Genomic DNA, 13,389 nt, shown 5'->3' with positions numbered 1-13,389 from the left:
CAATTGTAACGCCCTGTATAGCCAAGACCGTTACACTGTGTGTTTATAAAGGTGCAAGATTTGCTAATCAAGTCATTTAGTTGGAAATGTGTTACTGAAGCTATAATTGAACTAGGGTTAAAATATTTTGGTCACAAAAGTTACATTTCATATAATCAAACATTTTGAACATGGGATCCCATTTGTAATAACGTTAAAAAGACAGTTTACAAAAATTCAGGATAAAAGTACAGCTACTAGCCACTCTAAGGGAAAAACAGACATTTAGGCTTTCCCCATCCTGTACTACTCATCGGCCGTGGCAGTCGATCCACTAACTATGTACATTCAGCCTCAAAGCTCTCCTACTAAGGACTGGTCCACTTTACCCTTACCTTTACCTACACCACGTAACACCCGTGAGCCAAGGCCCAGCAAGAAAACACAATAACAGAGCATAATCATCAATCAAACAATCAGATAACTCATACAGTATTATCATATACTTAACAATCCAAATATTCACATAATCAGGCATTCGACATACCAAGCTCATGAATTAACATTATTAACCAATTCACATATAATAATCAGGGTTGACGCCCTTAGGTCGCACTATCTATTTATCCTACTGACTCCGGCCCGCTTAAACCGAGCTCAGTGAACATTAAGCTGTCCTTAGCTACCAGTGGCCGAGCTGCGCCATGTGCGCAAATATTGATTCTGACACTCTTAGGTTTTTTATCATATGTCCCATGGAATAATACCATCTATGACATCATACAGATATAGGGAGCTCTTAGTCCCAACATAATCACAAAACTGGGTGCAGTTTTCTTACCTTTGATTTCGTTAGCTTGATTAGTGAAATCGACCCTCAAGCACTATCCCGTCCGAGCCCTAGTGTACACCTAGTCACAGCCATAAATTAATAACCTCACCAAACTTCAATTCCAAAACCTAGCCTCAGGATTAATCCCGGGCCCTCGGGAAACCCTAATTCCACCAAACGGGGTGGTGGAATCAAACCCCGAGCCCTCAGGCAAAAACCCTAGGAAATAACTCAAAAACCCCCTTCTAGAAGCAGGGTAGAGCTACAGCGCCATAAAGAGGGCGTTATAGTGCTACAAACAGAGCCAACAAGTGCCTAGACACCCAAGCCTAGCACTGTACACTACTACAAAAAAGGGCAATTGTGTCAGTCAAATGCGTCAGTCAACGCAATTGACTGACGATGTTGACCAAAAATTATCATTTCTGACAGTTGGGCACTGCAACAAATGAGGGGAAAATTGTGTCATTACATACACTGATGTTATTTAATGGGGTCGTTTGCGTCAGTGGCCCACTAACGCAAATGGGTCGTTAATGGCTTCAGTGGCCCACTGAAGGTAAGGGGACATTTGCATCAGTGCCCCACTGACGCAAACGACTGTTACCGTCAGTGGGCCACTGATGCAGCTGGCCCACGTTTTCACCAAAACCCTCCATCATCCCACCCGAGACCCATTTCCCCTCAAAATTTCATAAAACACTCCTTCAAAAACCAGCAGCGCCCCAATCGACTTTTACCCATTTAAGTACGTTTTTATCCATTTTTTTCAATTTTAATGTAAAAATAATGATTTATATATGTTTATGAAACTTATATATAGTTTTTTTTAAAATTTTTTGTATAGATTTTGTATTTTTTTGAAGATTATAGTTTGAAAACCCATAACCTTTCTTGGTTTTTTTGGGTTTTCTACTTCAGGAACCCACATTGCTGAATTACCACAAGTAAGTGCAATTTTATTAATTTTTGTAATTTTTTTTATAAATTGACATAATTTCGGATTTTTTAATTTTTGGATAGTTTTATATTAATGATTATGTAATTGTTTTAGGTTTAAACTTTGCATTTTAATATTTGATTTGTTTAGAATTTTTTTATTATAATTTATTTATTTTTTATTAACATTTAATTTCGAATTTACTTATATAAATGAGTATATACATATATATTAACTAATATATTTTGTATAAGTTTCATTTTATTAATTATTTAGTTTGATTATTATTAGTAAACTTTTGTTTATATTTTCTTAACTTTTTAAATTTTGGGTTTAATAGGTTAAATATGTATATATTAAAATTGTTTGTTTTTTTAAGTTGTATTTTATTATTGATTTAGTTAGGATATTTATAGTCGATTTTTCTTTAAGTGATTTGTTAACTTTTAAAAAAAAAAAAATTATTTCAGGTTTAAGTATATAAATGAGTACATATAACAAATTATTTGTTTTCTTTAAGCACTTTATTGTTTATTTAGTTACAATATAGCTTTAATATATTTTTCTTTTTATTTTGTTAACTTTTTTATTATTTTTTTGTTTATTGTTATATTTAAGTAGGTATTTTGTTGACAACATTGTTGGTGAGATCAAGCTTTGGAGGATTTTATATTAGAGGTAATATTTTAAACCTTAATGTATAATTAAGATATTGAACTTAGTAGAATGTACGAATTATAAAATAGTGAAGATAGGTTCTGGGACTGTGTGCTGCGGTGATATAAGGCTGTATTTGTGCATGTTTGATTGATTAATTGATTTGTTGTATTTATGTGTTGAATATAGGTTTATTTAAAATTTGGGAAATATGATAGAAATAGGGGAAATGCTGCCCAATTTTATGTAAGATTTAGTAATTTGATAAATATGCGTGTTTGATTGATTAATTGGTTTGTTGTATTTATGTGATGAATATATGTTTGTGGATGCCAAAAATCCACCCAGAAAAAAATCCCCAGTACATGGTGAAAATACAAGGCTAAAGGTCACTTAGTCACATTATCAGGCTCAGACCAATAAGTCTTGTGAAACCGAGAGAATGTCCCAAGGGAAGCATCACCTAGTGAGCCGTAAAGTATGGCCTTTTTGGATGCTCTATATTCCATGCTTGTAAAAGATCCAAGGCGCATGCTAAGGTCACATAAAGGCCTAAGTACATGACTGAGCCGCGGGATGCTCGGGCCACTGTCCTCTTGCAACAGCCTCGCATCACCTGGGCATGTGCGTCTCACGAGGCCCAGCCTCGCACCACCCTCGGCGCACCCAGCGAGGCGTCTTGCGCGTCATAGCTGCACACTGCCCTCGCGAGGCCCCTGCCTCGCACTATCCTTGGCGCGCCCAGCGAAGTGGCTCGCGCGTCGCAGCCGCGCACCCCCCTCGCGAGGCCCCTGCCTCGCTCCTGCCTCGGTGCATGCGCGTCCCGCGAGAGCTAGCCTCGCACCACCTCTCGCGAGGCCCCTGCCTTGCGTCACCGGTACCATACGCCTTTGGGGGGGGGGGGGGGGTGCCTCGCCCCTAGGAGTCACCACGTGCAATGGGTCGCACGTCAATGGTGCCTCGCGCCTACGAGGGGTGCCTCGCATCTAGGGTGGGCATCTTGTGCCTAGACGGAGCACCTCGTCCCTAGGAGATGCCAAGTGCAACGGGTCACGTGCCAACGGCGGCTAACACATATTAGGCGCACCTCATGCCCAGGAGGTGCCCAACGCCTCATCTCGGCTTGCGTCACAGAGCCCCCAAGCGACCCTGCCTCACTTCACGCATCTGGGTATATGCCGCGAGAAGAATATTGGGCAGCAGGACAGCCTCGTCCTTGGTGGTCTCACAGCCCCATGCGCATGGGAACCACGGGGCATTGGTCTTGTGAATGAGATTATCGACTAACATAGGGATGCCCTCTACAGGAAGCCTCTCTTCTTACGGGACTCATAGGATGTAAGGTCAAGGGCCTAAGGGAAGGCTTCACAACGATCTGATGCGAAGGCAGGAGGGGTACGGAGTGCACCTACATACTAAAAGGAAGTAAAGTACGGAGACAAGGCCCATGTCAGACAAGTAATGGCCGTACAAGCAAAGTACTCGCTACGGTCCACGCCAGACAACCCCTGACACTCGTACTCAGTAGGTAGTGGAGACATCCCCACGGATTCTGACCATGTACAAAAGCCGACACCACTACCCCTGGAACCACTCTCCTGCTAAGTGTACTCATGTACCATCTGGTCCCCTGGAACCTCATGTACCAAGGGCCATTAGAGCCTACTATAAAATGAACTCTATTTCCACCTGAAAGGGGGTTGGAAAATTCATTGTAGGCTGAAGCTATTAAGCAATATACAATTTTTACACCATTGTTGATCTGTGTTTATCATTCCATAAGTCCATTCTAAGTTTTTATCTAAACATCACCTTAATTACCTTTGGGTTTTTCGATCTAATTTCGTTGACGAGATTTCACCGTCAACAGTTTGGCGCCGTCTGTGGGAAGAACAAGCATCAAGCCGGTGTTCTTCCATCACTTCCAACAAAGAAAGATGCTAAGGCATTCAAAACGCCTACGGAAAATACAAGAGGTTGAGGTTCGCCGAGACGAAGTAGAGCGGAGGGCTTCCAAGAAAGACCCCCCTCCGCCCGAGCATGGAGGTGGACCGGAAGAACCTCTTCCCCCAGGGGAGGAGAGGGAAGTATCATCCCCAGCTATCTAGCCCGACGGAGGTCATTCAGAACCACTAGTGTATCCACTTAACCGGCCCCGATTGACCCCACACTCAGGCCACCAGGACCCCGGTCCCTCAACACACTGGCCAGGCAAGGGTCCCGGGGTACGCTCGGTAAGTTCCAGCTCAAGGACGCGCCTCTACAAGGACGAGATTCACGAGTTGCATAAAAAGACTTGAAGGCTGGAAACAATGATAGAGAACATGCAGGAGGTTTTAAACGACCTACTGCAAGGGAAGTCAAGCATACCCCTCCCTAAGCGTAAAGGGAAGGAGCATGAAAAAGGGGAAAGCACTGTCCCTGTAGACGATGGGGGAACCCAACTTTTCACCAGTAAAACCCCCCAGGCAAAGTACCAGGGGGCACCTAGGCCAACGAAATGTCCCCAGGAGCAAAGGCGGGGGGAAGGTGATGGTCGTAAGAATGAGGCCGAAGTACCCTCAAAAGAAGCACCCCCTGGCCCAAGAAAAGAGCCCCATGGAGAGAGGTTAGAAGTAAGAGACGTACCCCCTACGGTTCCCCCGAGGGACACAACCAAGGCAAGGGATCAGCCCGAGAACCCGCAAAACTCCTTATGCAAAAAGAGGAGGGGACTAGACACCAAAATGCGAAGCCCTCGAGGCAAGATCACCACTGCACTTGGGGGGCACATGGATGACGAAGAATTTGACCGTCATTCACCCTTCACAAGGGAGATTCAGGCTGAGCGAATGCCCACTAGCTTTAGAGAGCCTCGCATGACTCCGTACGAGGGTACTATTGACCCAAAATATCATTTAGACTCCTTCAATAATTTGATGAGGTTAAGAGGGGTCAACAACAGGGCAAAGTGTCATTGCTTTGTCGTTACGCTTAAAGGAGTGGCGTACAAGTGGTTCAAGAGGTTAAGGCTAGGGACAATTGAGTCATGGCAACAATTCTCTGATGAATTTCTTCAGCAACACCATGCAGCGTGTGATTACGTCATGCCAACTACCGGCCTCGCTAACATAAAACAAGGTGAGAATGAAAGTCTGAAGGAATACATCCATAGGTTCAGTATAGAAGCAACAAAGGTGGGAGGTTTAACCAAAGCAGAGCACAAAATGGCTATTACAGCCGAAGTTCGTCCAGGAAGCAAGTTGTGGGGGAGCATGCTCAAAAGAGAACTTACGAATTTGGATGACTTCTTCGAAAGAGCATAGGAGTACATACGTGTGGAAGAGGGCCATAAGAACTTCTATGTGGAAGAAAGCGAACCTTCCTCCAGTTGCCCTACTACTAACGTATCTGAAGATTCCATATAGAAGGGGGCGTCGCGCTAGAGGGGCTGCTGAACCAGTTTGAGATTGAACGAAGACCCTCTAGCCATGAAAGTCCCGACTCGGGGGGAGGTCACCTCAAAAATTGCAAAAAGGGTCTCAAAAGTAGACGCTTGCAAAAGAGGTCTCAAAAGTAGATGCCTCCAAAAAGGGTCTCCAAAGTAGACGCTTGCAAAAAGGGTCTCAACGGTAGACGCTTGCAAAAAAGGGTCTCAAAAGTAGACGTTTGCAAAAAGGGTCTCAAAAGTAGATGCCTGCAAAAAGGGTCTCCAAAGTAGACACTTGCAAAGAAGGTCTCAAAAGTAGATGCCTGCGAAAAGGGTGTCAAAGTGGACGCTTCCAAAAAGGGTCTCAAAGAAGACGCTTGCGAAAAGGGTCTCAAAGAAGAAGCTTGCAAAAATAGTACTATGCCTAATGACGAGAAGGACGCTTCTCGTAAAAAATAATAAGCGCGCGCAAAAGTATGCAAAAGGATAACTAGAACCCAAGGGGTCAATATATCCTTATAGATACAATCAAGGTGCACCAAAGAGAGACCTACTGAACCCCCTTTCACGTGGGCTCCAAAGGACCTCAAGCATGAAAAATACAAAAAAAATATATAAGATAAAATAGAATAGAAGATAAAAAAAAAAAGAAGAGTCTACAAGAACGCCTAAAGGCCTCCCTATAGACTGGGGGGCAAGTGTGGTTGCCAAAAATCCACCCAGAAAAAAATCCCCAGTACATGGTGAAAATACAAGGCTAAAGGTCACTTAGTCACATTATCAGGCTCAGACCTATAAGTCTTGTGAAACCGGGAGATTGTCCCAAGGAAAGCATCACCTAGTGAGCCGTGAAGTATGGCCTTTTTGGATGCTCAATATTCCATGCTTGTAAAAGATCCAAGGCGCATGCTAAGGTCACATAAAGGCCTAAGTACATGACTGAGCCGCGGGATGCTCGGGCCACTGTCCTCTTGCAACGGCCTCGCATCACCCCTCGGCATCACATGGGCATGTACGTCTCGCGAGGCCCAGCCTCGCACCACCCTCGGCACACCCAGCGAGGTGGCTCGCACGTCGCAGCTGCACACCACCCTCTCGAGGCCCCTGCCTCGCGCCTACCTCGCACCACCCTCGGCGCACTCAGCGACGCAGCTCGCGCGTCGCAGCTGCACACCGCCCTCGCGAGGCCCCTGCCTCGTGCCTGCCTCGCACTATCCTCGGCGCACCCAGCGAAGCAGCTCGCGCGTCGCAGCCGTGCACCCCCCTCTCGAAACCCCTGCCTCAGCGCATGCGCATCCTGCGAGGGCCAGCCTCACACCACCTCTCGCGAGGCCCCTGCCTCGCGTCACCGGTACCATACGCATGGGGGGGGGGGGGGGGGAGGGCGCCTCGCCCATAGGAGACACCACGTTCAACGGGTCGCACGTCAACAGCGCCTCGCGCCTACGAGGGGTGCCTCGCATCTAGGGTGGGCATATTGTGCCTAGACGGAGTGCCTCGTCCCTAGGAGATGCCAAGTGCAATGGGTCACATGCCAACGATGCCTAACACCTATTAGGCGCACCTCACGCCCGGGAGGTGCCCAACGCCTCATCTCGGCTTGCATCACAGAGCCCCCAAATGACCCTGCCTCACTTCACGCATCTGGGTATATGCCGCGAGAAGAATATTGGGCAGCGGGACAACCTCGTCCTTGGTGGTCTCGCGGCCCCATGCGCATGGGAACCGCGGGGCATTGTTCTTGTGAATGAGATTATCGACTAACGCAGGGATGCCCTCTACGGGACGCCTCTCTTCCTGCTGGACTCATAAGATGTAAGGTCAAGGGTCTAAGGGAAGGCTTCACAGCGATCTGATGCGAAGGCAGGAGGGGTACGGAGCGCACCTACATACTAAAAGGAAGTAAAGTACAGAGACAAGGCCCATGTCAGACAAGTAGTGGCTGTACAAGCAAAGTACTCGCTACGGTCCACGCCAGACAACCCCTGACACTCGTACTCAGTAGGTAGTGGAGACATCCCCATGGATTCTGACCATGTACGGAAGCCGACACCACTACACCTGGAACCACTCTCCTGCTAAGTGTACTCATGTACCATCTGGTTCCCTGGACCCTCATGTACCTAGGGCCATTAGAGCCTACTATAACATAAACTATATTTCCACCTGAAAGGGGGTTGGAAAATTCATTGTAGGCTGAAGCTATTAAGCAATGTACAATTTTTACACCATTGTTGATCTGTGTTTATCATTCCATAAGTCCATTCTAAGTTTTTATCTAAACATCACCTTATTTACCTTTGAGTTTTCCGATCTAATTTCGTTGACGAGATTTCACCGTCAACAATGTTTATTTAAATTTTGGGAAATATGATAGAAATATGGGAGATGTTGTCGATTTTTTTTTAAGATTTAGTAATTTGGAAATTATGCATGTTTGATTGATTAATTGGTTTGCTGTATTTATGTGATGAATATAGGTTTATTTAAATTTTTGGAAATATGATAGAAATAGGGGAAATGCTGCCCAATATTTTTTAGGATTTAGTAATTTGAGAATTATGCATGTTTGATTTATTAGTTGGATATTTATGTGTATACCATGTGCTATATAAAAGCACATTTTAAATTTGGGAAATGTGATAGAAATAGGGGAAATGCTGCCCAATTTTTTTTGGACATATTGTTTCCTTTATTTACTTGTCAATTAAGTAATCCACGAACTTAATTGTTAATGTTTGTTGCTTTGTCTGTTTGTATTTTTTGTTATATGAAGTTTGACAAGTAAATAGAGGAAATATAGGAATGGAGTTGAGTTTTTCTTGAAATTTTGTGCAAGAAATACTCAATCTCCTAATAGCATTCCTTGTCCATGTGTTAAGTGTGGTAATGTTGTGAGGATGCCAATTTTTAAAATAAAAGACCACTTATTTAGGAATGGAATAGACAAAAGTTATAAAGTATGGTTTTTGCACGGAGAAAGAATGAAAGTCACTAATGAGGGACCATCTAAGCATAATAAGTATTTTGATGTTGATTACGAAGTTGATGATATTGCAGAGATGATTGTTGATGCACAATATGAATCACATGTGGATCTAATTAAATTTCAGTCAATCTTAGAAGATGCTGATAAACCTATTTTCCCTAATTGTACAAGGTTCACTAAATTATCAACACTGCTTAGGTTGTATAACTTAAAAGCCAAACATGGGTGGAGTGATAAGGGAATGACAGAGTTGTTAACATTTTTATGAGAATTATTACCTGAAGGTAATGAAATGTCGTCTTCATTTTATGAAGCAAAGAAGACATTGCATTCGTTAGGCATGAAATATGAAAAAAATACATGCTTGTCCTAACGATTGCATCTTATATTGAAAGAGATTTGTTGATGCAATTCCATGTCCGACATGTGGCGAGTCTAGATGGAAAAAGAAAAAAAATTCAGATGCAGTTAGAAAAGGTGTCCCTGAAAGGTTTTATGGTATCTACCACCGACACCTTGTTTGGTTAGGTTGTAATGAAATGATGATCATGCTAAAAATTTAATTTGGCATGCTAAAGATAGAGAAAAGGATGGCAAGCTAAGACATCTAGTTGACTCGCCAGCTTGGAAAATAGTAGATGTTAAATGGCCAGAATTTGGCAATGAATCGAGGAATATTCGTTTGGGTCTTTCTGCTGACAGAATTAATCCACACAATTCCCTTAGTAGTAAATATAGTTGTTGGCCTGTAATGTTAGTCATCTATAATCTACTTCCATGGTTGTGTACGAAGAGGAAGTTTACCATGTTGACCTTGTTGATATCTGGTCCTAAACAACCTAGAAATGATATTGATGTATACCTAGCTCCTTTAATTGATGATTTGAGCAGATTGTGGTATGAGGGGGTTAATGCTTACGATGTTTATAAGAAAGAAAATTTGAATCTTAAAGCAGTGTTGTTGTGGACTATTAATGATTTTCCAGCCTTAGGTAATCTTTCTGGATTTAGTGTGAAAGGGTACAAGGCATGTCCCGTTTGTGAAGAAGGGACTCAATCTGAATATTTAAAACATTCTAGAAATATTTGTTATATGGGACACCGAAAGTTCTTATCCGAAAAACATAAATTTCGAAGTTTGACATATGCCTTTAATGGTAAACCTAAATTTGGAAAGTCTCCACCACCTTTACTTGGAGGACAATTGTTAACATAAGTTGAACAAAGTCCAATGCAAGTTCGGTAAACCTAGATATTTTACAAATAAGAGAAAAAATGTTAGACGTGAAAAAATAAAGGAGGTTGTAGATGGTGCGACAGGTTGTTGGAAGAAGAAATCTATTTTTTTTAGCCTTAGTATTGGGAGCATTTGGTTTTGCGACACAACTTGGATGTAATGCACATTGAGAAAAACGTGTTGGATAGCTTAATTAGTACATTTCTGAATATTCCTGGTCGGAGTAAGGATGGAATTAAAGCTCGGTTGGATTTAAAAGTAATGGGTATACGCAGTAAGTTACAACCAGAGGTTGGTGAGAGATGAACCTATTTACCACCTGCGTGTTATACCATGTCTAAAGAAGAAAAACAAATTGTATGTCATTCTTTGTCGAATGTGAAAGTACCGGAAGGTTATTCTTCAAATATTTCTTCTTTGATAGATATGAAAATTTTGAATTTAGTTGGAATGAAGTCTCATGACCATCATACACTACTTGAACATCTTCTACCGGTAGCTATCCATTCTGTGTTACCCAAAAAAGTTTGATATGCAATTACAAAACTATGATTTTTCTTTAAATCTATTTGTTGTAAAGTGGTAGATGTGTCGAAGTTGGACAATCTTCAAACAAATATCGTGATAACTATGTGTGAGTTGGAGCAGTATTTCTCACCTTCATTTTTTGACATAATGGTTCATTTAATAGTTCATTTGGTGAGAGAAGTAAAATTGTGTGGGCCAGTATACTTGAGATGGATGCACCCATTTGAATGGTATATGAAGGTTTTAAAAGGTTATGTTAGAAATAGAAGTAGACCTACATCGTTGAAGAAGCAATGGAGTTCTTCTCTGAATACTTATTAGGTGTTGCGAGCATTGGACTATGTTTTTCAAAAATTGAGTTTTAAATAAGTAAAGGTGGTAGAGGTGGTGTTGTTTATGAAGTAAATAAATCTGATAGAGATGAAGCACATCACCTAGTCTTACAAAATATTGATGATGTTCAACCATACATCGAGTAAGTTCCCATACATATTCATGGTCAATCTTATTTTTCTCTTTCATTATATTGGCAATGAATTTTGTTTGTTGATATAAATGATATTTCTTGAAGAGAACATTTCAATTGGATCAAGACTACTTATCCTAATAAGTCTCGGAATAAAAAATGGGTACAAGATGAACATTATCGAAATTTTAACACTTGGTTCGAGAATGAGGTAAAATACTTGTGTTGTTCTTGTTTGAGTGTTATTATATGTAGAGTCCAAGAACTTTACTTAGCTTGTTAGATAGTAGTAATAATAGTAATAGTAGTAGTATTTTTATGACTGTGGATTTTTGTTCAGACCGTGATTTAATTGGACACTCGTAGTAACACTTGTAGATTTTCTAAGTTTAACCTATAGTTGAAGAATATTAATTTTAACCTAAGGTTTGATTAATATGACTGATATTGATGGTGATATTTATTATATTATAAGGTTTAGATAGAGCCAATAAGATAGTAACACTTGTCATATGTACGTTTAATGAAAATTAAGTATTTTTGAGGAATAAGTTTATTAAGATTAATATTTGAATATCCTAGAGTCTTTCAGCAGCTTTGAAATCGTTAGAGGACTTAGTCAAGGCTGTTTACTCAATTCAAATTAGGCTGAAAATGTGCAATTTCATGTTTAAATATTCAGCGTATGCCGATATATCGCAGCTATAGGGGGCGATATATCGCAGTACGGGGATACGAAAAACACGTAACTTCGCACGATCACCTCGACGAGCCTTGGGCATACTGGCCCAGGCGATATATCGCCTACAAGGGGTGATATATCGGCTCCTTTGATATATTTTTGAATGTTTTTGAAAACATTCCCATTTTAATCTTTAACCTCTTGATAAGTCCAGCATCTTTTTGACCGAGTCTTCAGCCTCTATTGAACGATAATTCAAATATTTTTCAATTAAAAAGCCATTATTTTATTCAAGTTAAATGAAGATCTTTTCATTCTTGAACTCTATAAATAGGACCTAGTACCCAGCCATATATTCATTCATCAAGCTAAGTTCAGAGGCTGCAAGTTGCTAGGTTATTTTTGAGAGTGTAAACACTTGGGTTGGGGATTATAAGCTTAATCATTATACGCTTACCAAACACTTGGGAAGTAAGGTTTATAGCACATTTCGGTTCAAGGTTTAGATCTTTCACAGAAGCATTCAAGGTATTCCAAAACTCTAGTTCATTTTGGTATTGTTTTCCTTAAGTTCTTATAGTTTTCTACTCAGCACCCTAACTTTATTCTTTATTTTTGGATAGGAAATCTAAGATCTTGAACATAAGGTTTTTGGTAAGTATATTCTTGATGGTATAGTTTGTCCATTCTTTTCATTCATTTTTCTTCAGTATACTCACCCTTTCATTGATGGTTTTTAGGAGTGTTCCAAAGTCCCAAACCTGTTCTCATATCCCAGTACGTTTGGTAAGGAAAATAGGATAGGATTTTATATGTTACGTTATGTGTTATCTTATGATTTAAGTGTTATGTATATGTTATATGTTATATTATGTATGTTTGTAGACTTGGGGATATGACATGTATAACTAACAACTCCTAATAGATTTATGTGCATATGACTTGCTTAGCTAGTAAGCCCCACAAATCTAATGGGCATATGACTTGTTTAGTTTACGGGACCCCAAGTAATAATGGCCATTATAGTATATGTGACATATGTTATGATATGTTTTAGTATATGTTGATATGAATATTATATATATGATTTATGTGTTAGATTTTCCTTGCTGGGCATTAGGCTCATTCCTTTATGTGTATATGTGCAGGAAAATAGCTTTGGTGGCGGGAAAGGTTCTTGGAAGCTTGGGGATGTGTATTGAGGCGGGATGGAATCGATGGACTGAGAGTTTGATTCGAGGATGAAGTCTCTTTAATTATGGTTTTCTATGTATTTTTCCGCAATTGGTTGTAATAAATTTTAATTAACTTTATATTATGTCAAAGTTATGTTTTGTTTCAAACAATGGGATCCCAATGTCCTACTTATGAATTTTATATAGTTTTAAACCTTTACCTTATAGTTTTGAAATAAAGATATGTTATTTCAAATGTATGTTTTCGTAAGATTAGTATAGAAATTAGTAATGGTCCAAAGTCTAGAGTAGTTGTGTCATTACATTGTATTTTAGCTTGTTAAAATTTAATATACTTTGTTTTATTTTATTGTATTCTAGGTTCTGATTAACACCACAAACAAAGTGTCTGAAACACTAAAATGGATAGCACGAGGTCCTTCAATGAGTGTAATTAAGTATCAATGCTATTATATTCACGGAATTCAATTCAAC

Source organism: Humulus lupulus, chromosome 7, assembly GCF_963169125.1.
Source record: "Humulus lupulus chromosome 7, drHumLupu1.1, whole genome shotgun sequence".
Lineage (NCBI taxonomy): Eukaryota > Viridiplantae > Streptophyta > Magnoliopsida > Rosales > Cannabaceae > Humulus > Humulus lupulus.
Note: the sequence above shows the minus strand (reverse complement) of the source record.